Below are 13,812 nucleotides of genomic sequence, written 5' to 3'. Positions count from 1 at the left end.
GTCTAGTCCTGAACTAATTTAGGGAAACTCTCTATTCAGGAAACCACTACTATGTTTTGCTGAGTTTTCAAAGGTCTTCATCACAGAAACATTTGGGTAAGGAAAAGCCTTGTGTTGGAAAACCATAATCACTGTCACATCTCTATTTCCAAAGCTAGGAAAACTGGAAGTTTTTGTCTCTGTGTTTACCCGTTCAAAGGAGAGTGCTTCAGGGTGAAGAAGTTGAAAGGCCCAAATTTCTCCAATATATTTCTAAGTCACAAAATGAGGAGTAGGATGAAGAGAATACAGAGGTCAGGCTTAAACATTGGAGTCTTAAAATCTTATTGAAGAAACTCCAGGGAACATTTTGCAAACTGTATATAAATTCATCTACCACGTATATCTGTGAGCCAGAGAGTTCAAAAAGATAAAAATCAGTGGAAGCCAGTGGAAATATTTGAAAAATATGGATGGAGTATATAGTACTAGTTCCTTCTACTGAATTGATAAACAGCTTGTCTGATATTGTACATGGCTGCATGCGAAGAAATTGCATTAAGAGTGTTGGATTTAGCTACGTGCCAAGTGGTTAATATCTTAAAAGTAGGAAGGACAACCTTTTTCCTTAATTATTTTTTTCCTAAATTCTATGGAATGGTCCTGATATAAAAATAAAGATGATTGGGCTACAGTTGTATGCCCCAAACCAAAATCAAACAAGTAAACAAACCCATTTAATCTAAAAAAAATTATCATCAGATTCTTCTTTAAAATATGTTAGTGGATTAGGTTACTCAAAAAATATACAGTTTGAACTGAAGAAAACTTTAATTCAAAGTTTCAGAGCATTTCAAATTCTTTTGATCAAAGGGGGAAAAAGGTCATTTGTGAGTCTAAAGAACTGGTGATGGCAATTATAGGAAAATTAATATATGCTTCTTCCTCTTCTCATAAAATAATAGCTTCTTTCAAAAGCATTAGAGTAAAATAGAAAATAGTTAGGTAATTCTGTACACAGTGTTCCCACTAAATAATGTATTATATAGGAGCAACTGAGATGAACTCCTGGACAAATTCAAGTATATGAAGAGATCTTTCAGACACTGATTAGATGACCCTTATTGAACTCTCTTCAATAAATCCGACTAAAAGGTCTTTTCATTTTCTCTGCAATACTACAAAAAATATGGTATCTCCCTCCTAAATAAAACCTAGCACTTAAAGAAGCTGTATGACTTTTGGAAAATGCAGTTGGAAACAAATTTTCCTTACCTGTGACACTGCACATATGCTTGAATGTGGTAATATCCCAACTATATGAACACCCTACCCACATAAAGAGCTTTTGACTTCCATACATGCATTTTATGTATGTAGGTATATGCATGTAAGAAACCACCTGTTAACAAATTTTAACCTTTTTTTCCTTTTTTGCAAATGTCTACAATGGATCAAAAATCCTTTTTTGATCTATCTACATATTTAGTTAATTTAAAGAAATAATTATCAATTTACAGCTGATTAACAGAAGGAACAGAGGTTCTATGCTTCCAAGACATTATAATGATGTTATTAAAACACTTATTCTGTATCATCCTCATAGAACAGCGGCACTGTCACACAACAGTATTTTGAAACAATCATGAATCTAGGCCATCTGACTGAAAGTCAATGTGTAAAGACTAACACAGTAGGAAAAAAAGATGTGATAATAAAATGAAAGTAACATGGCAGAATATGCATGTCTTACAGCACATGCTTCTGTAACTGAGAAGCCATTCTCATGCTCTCTTTGTATCAGTGGAGAGCTGGTCAATATCATTATTGAGCCCAAGACATGACTTACCTCAACCCAAAGTAAAATCCCACAAGGGTCTTTCTTGTGTTTCTAGCAAATAAACAATTTACAGATTAAGTATTCCTAGGCTGGTAGATAGTTGTGCATTGCAAGGCATTTGCAAAAATAGTAATGATGACACCCCTCCCCCCCAAAAAAAACCTAAACCAACCCCCAAACCCTCCAAATCACAAATGAATTCTCTAGATATCATTATACTACATGAGTTACAAATCCATAATTTCTCACTTACAGTATTTGAAAACATTTTTTGAATGTTCAGCTTCACTGGATTATTTTATTACCCTTTGTCCTTCTTTAATTTCTTCCAAATATGTTTTAAAATCTGCACTATATTTCAAGAAGTAAAAAAAGTAAAAGCCTGTAGCTGATATTATATGCTAGAATTATTACAATTTCTGTACCTTTTCAATCAGTCAAGGAATACAGGGATTGACTTTACAGGATGTTAATATCTAATTGGAGAAAGTTTAGATCTGGCTTTGAATTTGGCAGTATGTGTTTTACAGCTTCTTCGCTGTGTAAAATTTTTTTGGTATATAAAATCTTTAACTTTAGATTAATAATTGGTTGCCAGATATTTTCAAAGCTAAGTAAGTTCTTATTGTGGAACATTGCAAAAATAACATACAATGCAGGACATGTGTACATATATTTCAGTTCTTCAGGGTTAATATATACATCATTTTAACACGTTTCTAGAACAAACACAAATCAAAATCTACAACCTTCATGATTTTGTTGGTGGTTAGCCAAATGAATCTGCACATAGTAGAATATGTAGATTTTTTCTGTGTAGACCTGCACATAAATTAGTTCAATTTCTATTAAAGTATTGCTTCATCAATCAGTAACGCCCCAGAGGCCAGTTATGACTGTTACAGAAATTCATCTTTAGAGCAGAGTAATGTTTCATCATTATATCTGTGTCATGATTACTCTGACAGGTTAATTTCAAAGATAAGTTATTGAACGTTCAGGAATATTTGTCAAACCAACAAACAAAAATGTGTATATTCATTTTCCAAAATAAGAAGACACAACTATGGGAGAGTTGGCAAGGACAGAAGTTGAAGACGTTTGCTGTATTCTGTCCCAGGAATTTCTTAAAATTCAACCACAAAGAAAAATAAAAAGGAAAATTGAGCCTTCACTGATACCAGTAACCAAAGTTCTGTGTAATTCTCGAGGCATATACTTGCGCAGTTCCAGTTCTCTAAGTTATAGAAAAAGTCATCAAAACCAGAACACATCTTCTTTTTCCTTTTGACGCATTCAGAAATAGATTTTTCCTTCACACTTGTCACACAGATAGAATGGTATTCAAACTCTTTAGGTAAAGGATTCCTACACAAAATCTTTCAGCTATAAAATCCAACATGGCATTCCACTGTGCTCTCAGGAGGCATAGTTAAACACAGTGATTCTGTGAACTAGACATCAGGGTGGGATGAAGTAACCAGCACACGTGTCTGAACACACTCCATTCTTTACCTTCCTTAGAGGGTCTTATTGCAAATGTTAGTCACATACGTGTTAGTTCTTTTGTTCCTCAACTATAAATACATCTTTGTTGCTCATTAGAGATAATTATTTTTCACAAGAACAATTCGGAATGAGGCAAACCAGAGAAACAGCCATTCAGAAGTTATTTTCTGAGTTGTGTGAAAATTCGTAATATGTCTAAGCTCAAAACCCAATATCAAGGCATATTGTCCTTGAAGTGTCAAAAAGTTATTCTATAAAAATCAGCTCTCATCCAAGACATGTAATAATGGAAGCATCTAAAACCTTGAACCAGTTTTGAAAAATCTGGGCAATATTTATACCTGCTACCGGTTATGGTTGAATGCATGGGCAAAATAATGACAATCAGACAAAATAAGTAACTCTTCCCCATAAATGTACACAAGTAGATATATCTGTGTTCAGCATGACTATCCATCCTGTAATTCATTTGACTTGGGATTTCATAAGATTAAACACTGAATTAGTTTTTTATTTATAGTATGTAACACATCTGTGAAACTTTCATTTAAGCTAGCTATACACAGATAAAAATATCAAGACAAATAAAAGAGAAAAAAGGGCAGAAATAAACATATTATTGGGAACTATGCTTTGTATAATACCACGTGTTCTTGTTACTGAAATGTTTTCAAAACAGACAGATTGCAATCTTAAGTAAAACGTTTGGAATCACTAGGTACAGCTTTCAAAAGCAGAACTTCTACGTGTATACACAAATAGTCAACATATTGCAGCTTCCCAGTCAACTTGATTGCCTTTGCAAATTAGAACGTATCCATATATCCTGATACCTTAATTAAAATGAGACTGAACATGCCTGGAAGAGACATTCTTAATGTTGGCCCAGTCTGCAAAATTGTGAGACATCTATGACACTTACCTGTTTAGAAGCTCGAGGTTGCATGTGACAATAATGGTGACAGAAAAAAGCTGTGGACAGAAAATAAAATTAGAAGATTAAAGGCAGATTGCATTTATCCCCCAAAATTCACAGCTTTAGTTTTCATTCCATCATTCTGAAGTCCTGATTCCATGACTGATGAAGCATATTTCTCATAGAGTTGAAAAAATACAAACATGCATTCATTACACACCTGGAATTTTTTTTTGAGTGTGTCAAAAAACATCTCTTTTGTCGGGATTTTGGAAAGTGTCAAACTGAAGTGTTCCTTGGTTGGATAGTCATGGCAGCTTGGCAGAAGAAAACAATGGGAAGCTCAGCAGAGACGGATAGGCTCCAGTAAACATACTTGATGTGTGGGACATTTTTTCTTCTTTTTTCAAGGGTTTTAGGTTCTGTTTATACTACTGCATTTTCAACTGCCCTTCCCACTTACAATAAAATGAAATATAAGGACTCTGCCATTTTGATTTGATGCTTGATTTGATTAAGATGTTTGGGACTAGTTCTAGCAGGATGGTCCATCCAGGGTGCCAGGACAGAAGGATCTGTTGGTTTCTATACCTACATGGATGATCATTTCACTCACATATGGGTCATGCATAAGGACAATCTGAGACTTCTGCTGTGAACTACAGATAAATTTCAAAATCTTCTATTTTCTTTACCAGGATTTTTGACATGCCATAAAAATACCATAGGCACTTTTAAATGCCTTCTTTAAAACAAATCTAGCATAGAGTAACACTATCTTCTGTCCTGTTCAATTGATGCTGTGACTGAGAGAGGAAAACATTTCTGAGTGTCATGTCTTTGTTCATAAAAAAATAGACGTAGGAAACAAATGCTCCACTTGTGAAATGAGGCCTTAAACAGTCCAGTGTACTGATGCAGGATGTATTTTATGCTCTGTACCCATCACTCGCCTTCTGTATGTGCTGTAATCAGCAAAAGGTGTAACAATACATTTTGTTCCTGCTTGGAAGAGCAGAAAAGTGGCTCCCACAGCACATTACTGCAACATACCCTGGTAAGTCATGCAGTAGAAAGCAGGCATTTTTATACAGAAAGTGATGTGTTTATTCCTTCATTCTTTATCATTACTTGGGTCTATAACAGAAGCCCATGTAACATATTGGGTCCCCTTATCCCTAGCATTATACATATAATAAGAAAACATTCCTGCCCTGTAACAGAAAGGTCAGAGTTTAACATTATAGTTGTTGCTATAATTTTACTCTAATTCCGTGGCTAACAAGAGACTCAGATACTTTTTGTGTTCACTACACAATAGCAGAAAGAAAGATGGATTGACTTTGGCAAAGAATTAATAATTGGATGATGAGTGCTCCTTTTTCATGTGATGTGGTATAGTCCTTTCTTGTTTGGATCAACATTCAATTTAAAATAGATTTTTCTGTAGCATTTGCAGGTCAGTGAACAAAAGCTTTCCTCCTTGAAATACAGAGGCATCTTTTCCATTTCCTGTAATGCATGTATATCTTTACAGTAAAATAACTACTGAACAGCTTCAGCAGCACAGAAAAACTGCACTTGACGCAATTTTTTGCATGGGAAGAAAGGAAGAGAAAAAAAATTAACTAGTCTAATTTGGGGGAAAATCATGGAGAATGTTAAAGAGATGCAAATGCGATATATTTGGAGTTGTATGGTGATTATTTCTGAACATGATAGAGTTGTATGTCTGAATATTGTAAAGGGATTGATTTGCATACGGTAATGGTTAATAATAGTTTGTAAAAAATTAATTCTGTGGAATTCTGCTCACAAGCAGGAAGGTAAATGGACAGCATCTTTGCAAGGAAGAAGCTGTGGCTTCTTCCAAGTTATCTGTAAAGATCTAATCAGGCTCAGAAAACCACCAGGATTTAGGCCAACATATTCTCAGAGAGAAGGGAATGAAGGTGATATCATTTGTTAGACATTTAGGATCTGCAGAAAGTCAGACAGTCTTCTGCAAGCTCATGTATATTATAAAGGATCAAATCTGTGCTACTGCACAGGAGCCACAATAAAAATGGGAGACTACTGAGAAAGATACATGCAGGAGGCATGATTTCTTTGCTCTTCCTCTCTGTGCCTCTAAACACATGTATTTGAATAGAACAGCGGGTTATGATAGGAATAATCTTGCCGGCGTTCTTCACACAGTATTGGCTCAAAAATCTGACAGCACACTCCATCCACAAACATAAAGAATGAACTGTACCAAGATGGGTTTCTTCCTCAACATCTCCTCTACCTCTCAACCAATTCACTCACTCCTTCAGAAATACAGCAGTGCTCTGGCTATGCTACGGACCTCCTCCCGATTCACTTCCTTTTGTTCTCTTCATGGTGGAACAAGGCAGCTCTGATTCAGTTTTGCAGAGGACAAGAAGTACATTCAGCCAGTAGCTGCTTCACAAATAGCTTCTTTGACTCCAGAAAAGAAAAAAAGAAAAAAAAAAGAATAACAAAAGAATGCAGGTTAAATGGAATCCTCTTGTGCACCAAACTGAGTCTCCTCTTAAATGGTATTTTCCTTTTAAGAATAAGTTTTAAAAAGTCAATTATATTCATGCAGCCATTAAGTGATCAGCAGTACATACCTGAATTTGTCCTACCTACTGAGGAAAATGCTCTTGATCCGCCTTCTGACTGATAATGGGAGAATCACGGGAGTCTATTCTGGGAAAGATAAAGGCTTAGTGAACACATGCGTATGTATTTAGAGGGGGGAGGGAGCATGACTGAAGAGAAGGAGGATTCAGTCAAGTAGATAAAGAAAGTCTCAGAGGAACAATGGCCTTATGCCAATGTCATCTCTCAGGGTATTCAATGATTTGATTGAAAGATTCATGTTTTAATTTCTATGCAATCACCACATCTAAATGACTCCTCATTTTTCCAAATAATTCTGAGTTCAATTTTTATGCAACATAATGTTTAATATTAATCTTGATTTATTATGTTTAAAGTATCCAGTAATGCATATCATATAGATGTCTTCTCTGTGCTTCATTTAAGCAACTACAGTGTGTGGAATAGATCATTATTTGAGGTAAACAGCAAGTCACATTGATTTACACCAGCTGAGAATGTGACTTGGTGACTGTAAATTAGAGAGTTATATATTTAAGTCTAATAAAATCAGAGAGTTTAAGGTACTTAAAAAACCCCACTAGCTTCAATGTCAGCCAAACAGAATCTCCAGTATTTCAGTAAATGTGAAATTAACCACAGGGAAGGATGCATGGCTATTATTAATCCATAACAGCATTTTGTTTTGGAAAGCAGTGATTCATAGAAGGATTTAGGGGTCATTGTAGCTAATCGCCTCAGCATGAGCTTTTAGCACAACGCTGCAGTGAAAAGGCCTAATGCAACCTTCACATACATGAAGTGGGTAATACCAAGAAGAAAAAGATCAAATTTGCCTCTGTACATTGCACTGGTAAAATTGCTGCTGGAATGCTGTTCTCCATTTTAGTGTCCTCAGAGCAAGCAAGGTACAGTAATGTTGAACACAGTTTGAACAACAGGTATGAGCTGATCAACCAAGATAAACTTTCATTGATGTATGTAGTCTGTCCCATCGTTCTCCTACCCACATGGCACATGCTGCTCACAAACAAGGAAGAACTTGCTGGGGATATGACAATGAGCCACAGTCTTGGATGTAGCAACCATGAAATAGTGGAGTTCAATATCCTAAGAGATGGATGGATGGATGGATGGATGGATGGATGGATGGATGGATGGATGGAAGCAGAATAGTACATGTCCTGGACTTGAGGCACATTATATATACACATGAGGATGGAAGATCTCAAATACAAGAGACAATCACAGTGACCCAATGAGCAGGATTTATTTCATAGAATATTCATAGAACTGTCTTGGTTGGAAGGGACCCTTTTGATTACCAAGTCCAGCTATCACCCTAACCTGCCATCCACCACTAAACTATGTCCCTCAGCACCATATCTGTCTTCTAAATACCTCCAGGGATGATGATTCCACTACTTCTCTGGGCAACCAGTTTCAATGCCTAACAACCCTCTCTGTGAAGAGGTTTTTCCTAATATCCAATGTAAACCTCCCTTGGTGTAACTTGATGTCATTTCCTCTTGCCCTATCATTGTCACTAGGGAGAAAAGGTGAGTGCCCAGCTCACCACAGCCTCCGTTCAGGTAGAGAAATTGTGAGAGTTATTAGATCTTCCCTCAACCTCCTCTTCTCCAGACTAAACAGTTCCAGTTCCCTCAGCTGCTTCTCATTAGACCTGGGCTCCAAACCCTTCACCAGTTTTCTTGCCCTTCTCTGTACACACTCCAGCACCTCAACGTCTTTCATATAGTGAGTGGCCCAAAACTGAACATAGATACTCAAGGTGTAGCCTTGCCAGTGCTGAGTACAGGGGCACAATCACTTCACAGAATCACTGAGTTGGAAAAGACCTTTGAGGTCATAGATTCCAACCATACCCATCCTCTACTAAACCATATCCCTAAGCACCTCATATACCCATCTTTTAAATACATTCAGGTTTGGTGACTCAACCACCTCCCTGGGCAGCCTGTTCTATTGCCCGATAACCCTTTTGGTGAAGAACTTTTTCCTAATGTCTAATCTGAACCTGCCCTGGTGCAGCTTGAGTCCAGTCCCCCTTGTCCTGTCACCTGTCACTTGGGTGAAAAGACCAACACCTATCTCTCTGCAACCTCCATTCAAGTAATTATGTCCAAGCGCAGGATGAGCTATCTAACCATACAGGGCAGCTGAATGCTTGAATAGGTACCAATTTTAGACCTGATTCATCCAGGGCAAAATGTGAAACTGCTTTTTCTTGTGTTACTTGTTGCCAGATTTTTAAGCCTCAGTCAGGGAAATATTATGACATTATTATTTTAGTGCTATTATTAAGACAGTTTACCAAACACAGCTAGAGCTAACAGCCAGTTGGAGGTGCTAGTATTTACCCAAAAACTTGACTCTGAAGCTGGAATGTAAGTGAACTGACCACATTTAGTCAGGGTGAATCCAATTTTTGATCTTGGACTTCTGGCATCAATAACTGTGCACTTTTAAAATATATTACAAATTTTTTGTTCTTCAATATTTTAACATAACTCTTTTGATGACAACCTATTGCTATCAAACATTCAAAGTGAGTTTTAATTGACAGAAACAAAACTTAAAACCAATTCATCTTTTTGCTTGACCTCAATATAATGCTTGAGCAACGAGAAATGACAGGGTGTGAGTGATGAAACTATAATTCACACCTTGTGCATGAGTAGGTACAACACTGGAGTCTGAGTGTTGTTAAATTCACAACATGTGAAATATTATACCATAACTCAACCACCAGTCATCTTTTAATTTAACAGGAAAAAGAAAAAGTAATTGGTACAAGGTACAACAACAACAAGCAAAGCTTCACACTATTAGCTTGACAATATTGTGTAATATTATACCAAAAAAGAGGAGTTTCTAGGTATGCAGTAGTCATACAGAAAAGACAATCAACATTTTTCTGTAGTTTTTCAGAGGATTCAGATGTGTTTATCTACACGCTGGCACACCAGGTGAGCTTTGAGTGATGTATGCTATGTTTGCTCTCAGCTGCTTGCCGGCTCCTGTGAGATGCAGCAGTTAGTGCTCTAGCAGCACCTGGGAGAGGTACCCCAATCCAGTGAATTTCACCATTTATGCAGAGATACAAAAGCACCTGGGGGAAAAATTTAAAATTCTAAATTCTTAGGATGCGAGTGATAGGTGATGTAGGCAACTGGGGGTCTGCCTTATCATGCTCTTCCTTTGTATTTATAAATAGCTTCCAAGTCACTGACTGCTGATTGAAGTTCAGCAGTCAGTGTCTGTGGAACTTTTCAAAAGATTGTTTAACTATCTATTCATTCAGCCTTCAGCTTAAAGAAAGGACAAAAAACCTGCAGAAGTTCCTTGTTTGGTTGGGTTTTTTAACACATTTTCAAAACTACTTTGTTAACTCCTTTTTCATTACTTCAATTCAGAATAATATTTTCATTTAAACTTTTGTGTAGAGAAACATTGTCTTATGATGCTTATTCTTTCCTTCATTGAGCTCTTCATATACTTCTCTTTTGGAAATTTAAGATTAAAAAAATTATTTTGCTTTGTTCTCATTACAGTAATGAAGAAACAGCAAAGAAATTCAGACCTGATTTCAGAATATGATATCAAAGCTGAAAACTCTAAAGGTTGGTCAGTTTTCCGGTTAGGAGGCTATTTTCTCCCATTGCAGAGAAAGCAGTTAGGTTTAACTATTCTGGACTGTCGTTGTTTCGCCCCAGCTGAAAGCCAAGCACCACACAGCCACTTGATCTTTAAAAAGGGAGAGGGAGAAGTTGAGGGAGGGGGGAGAGGGAAAGGAAAGGGAAAAAACCAGAAAAAACCCACCCCAAAACCATGCAGTCAAAACCTCATGGGCTGGGATAAGCATAGTTTACTTGAATGGCAGAAAGATAGATATGACAATAATAACAGGACTTTGTAGCAAAATATAAGAAAGTGGGGATACACAATGCAGCCCAGAGCCATCCCAAAAACAAGACCGTCCCCAAAAACACACATCCTGGAGCTGCCTGCTCCTTCTCCCACCAGCTCCTTTTTTATGCTGAGCATGATGTAATTTGCATGGAATACCCCCTTTGGCCAGTTTGGGTCACCTGTCCTGGCTGTGTCCCCTCCCTTCTCATTAGCGGGGAAATATGAACAGTTGAAAAGTCCCTGATTGCTTGGCAACAACTAGAAACATCAGGGTGCTATCAGTACTGCTCCCATCCTAACTCCCAAACACGGCATTTCATCTGTTATTGGAAAAGTAATTAACTCCATTCTAGCTGAAACCAGGACCCTGATACAGAACATATCATTACCTTTTCCAGTCTCTACAAAGTTCAGAATTTTATACCTGAGGAATGCAAATACTTAGTTCGTGTTCAGAGGCTGAAATTATTATCCTTTATTTAATTTATTTTTTACTCTAAAGGAATATGAGTGTTCTTTGTTCATTATTAGCTTTAAACAATCATAAATTGAGAACTTTTCATTTCTTTTTCTATCTTCATTTTAGGTGTGTTTGACTTTTCATAAGGAGAGGACTGCTCAACTACTCCAAGAAAAATATTAACATTAATGCACTTAGTCACATGCTCTAACTTGGCACATTCCTGTGTGGAGACAGGGTTTGAACTCAATGATCCATATGGGTCCCTTCCCACTCAGGATATTCTATGATTCTATGATTAAAAGTTCAAAATGCACTGGAAAGTATTTAACTTGTGCTGTTCATTATACCATCGTATGAAAACTTTCACTGAAGAACAAGTCTTGCTTTGAACTTTTTGTAGCTACAGAAAGATAAAGTACATGAAGTTTACATGGGTAGGGCTCATAAGAGTCTTAATGCAGTTAGAATTCAACATAATGTGAAAAGCTAATGTTTTAACAAATATGCTTGTCAAAATTTTAAATGTCCCATCTAGTTCTGAGCAGTGAAACAACTAAATGGAAAGCTTTTGGTGAGGGCTGGAAAGTATTCTTGTTTTCATAGAAAGCAAGCTCGGAGAAAGTGCATTTGTGAAAGGGAAAGATAGCAAACTGTTGACTGTCATTATACATGCAGAAGAATTATGTTATGTGTCCCCTCTTCCACTTTAAAGATGAAGTTGTTATATATACATAATATTAAAATCCTAACAAATAAAAAATATGATATTTAGTATGAAACTAACATTTTAGATGAAAAACAACAGGTGAAAAGGATATTTTTACCTCTAAGTTCATTATGATAGAATCATAGGATATGTTGAGTTGGAAGGGATCCGTAAGAATCATTGAATACTTTACTCATGACAATAACAGAAGCTATAGTAATTATTTATTAAAATTTATATAATAATTATAAATGTATATTTTTAAAAATGTGCCTAATACCATTTTTATGCTTATTTAACATAAAACAACTAACACACTGAGGTAGGTTTCACCATAATCAGTGACTAGATGGTTGGTTGGTTTGACAAAAAATGTTTATAGGTAATTATCTAACCTCTCTTCCTCATTTTAAAAAGATATATAAAAAAATAAATGCAATGGACAAATGCAACAAATACAATAATATTTAGTGGTTCTAATACCTCAGGGTGTTAAAACACTTTTAATGCAATCTTATCAGTTAAAATCTGCATAATTGAACACTTAGAACAAGTGTTAAAAGACAAGAGCCAGAAACTGTACTCATCTTTAGAAGAATATAAAAAATTAATCATAATGGAAATTAAATACTTTCTATTGTATTGAAAAACAGTGTCATGGAAGACAATTCAGACAAGTAGCAAAATGGTGACTCTTCAGTCTGGTGGAAGGAAGGAAGGAAGGAAGGAAGGAAGGAAGGAAGGAAGGAAGGAAGGAAGGAAGGAAGGAAGGAAGGAAGGAAGGAAGGAAGGAAGGAAGGAAGGAAGGAAGGAAGGAAGGAAGGAAGGAAGGAAGGAAGGAAGGAAGGAAGGAAGGAAGGAAGGAAGGAAGGAAGGAAGGAAGGAAGGAAGGAAGGAAGGAAGGAAGGAAGGAAGGAAGGAAGGAAGGAAGGAAGGAAGGAAGGAAGGAAGGAAGGAAGGAAGGAAGGAAGGAAGGAAGATGTTTATGGTGTTCTTATATAGCTGGACAGTATTTGGAATAAACAGTTAAGATTATTAGAATTACTTTAGCAGAGTCTATTATTTACATTAAGAGGAACTACTGGATTGATCCTTTTGGGTATTGAAAATGTAACATTGGAAAATACATGACATAGCTTTGGCTTTAATTTATATATATACACGTAAGATTCAAATAACTCCTTTGCTTTCTCTTTAATTGCCTTTCCTCCCAACCTCTATTTCTCATCTTCACAGGTAGTTTGCCCAACTTGTACGTTTGCCTTCTTACAGTCTGGATGGTTTCTCCCCCGTCTCAGATTTATGTACGTCATAGAGTTTGACAACATATTTTAAAATTATTTATTAGATTACACTGTAACAACACACGGACATACTATAATGTTATAAAATGTACCTATTATTACAACCTTTTAGAATCTATAGAATTATGGACAATTTCAGTGACTATTGCATGTGCCTACTTTATATTTCATCCTCTCACATGAAAAAGAACAGAAAAACATTAATTGGTGCTGGTTTGTAGTGCAACACATAAGCATGTAGAATGCATTATGAAGTTGCACACGCCTATTGATAAATAGCAGTTTCCAGTATTTTAAGGCCTTCTGTCATCTCACTTGAACAAAAGAGCAGCTATCCAGCAAGAAGAATAGTGTTGGTATTCCAAAGTAGCACAGAAGACTGCACAGGCTTCCACAAGCTTGCTGTGGGGTCAGCTCACTATCCATAGAAATTAGACGACATTTTCAGCTGCTGTATGATACTAGAGAAGTGATAAATACATGCATATGACAGATAATAGAAATAGTGGGAAAACTTTAGAATGATATTAT

The sequence above is a fragment of the Gallinula chloropus genome, assembly GCF_964237585.1.
Source record: "Gallinula chloropus genome assembly, chromosome: 1".
NCBI classification, from domain to species: domain Eukaryota; kingdom Metazoa; phylum Chordata; class Aves; order Gruiformes; family Rallidae; genus Gallinula; species Gallinula chloropus.
This window is presented reverse-complemented; position numbering follows the sequence as displayed.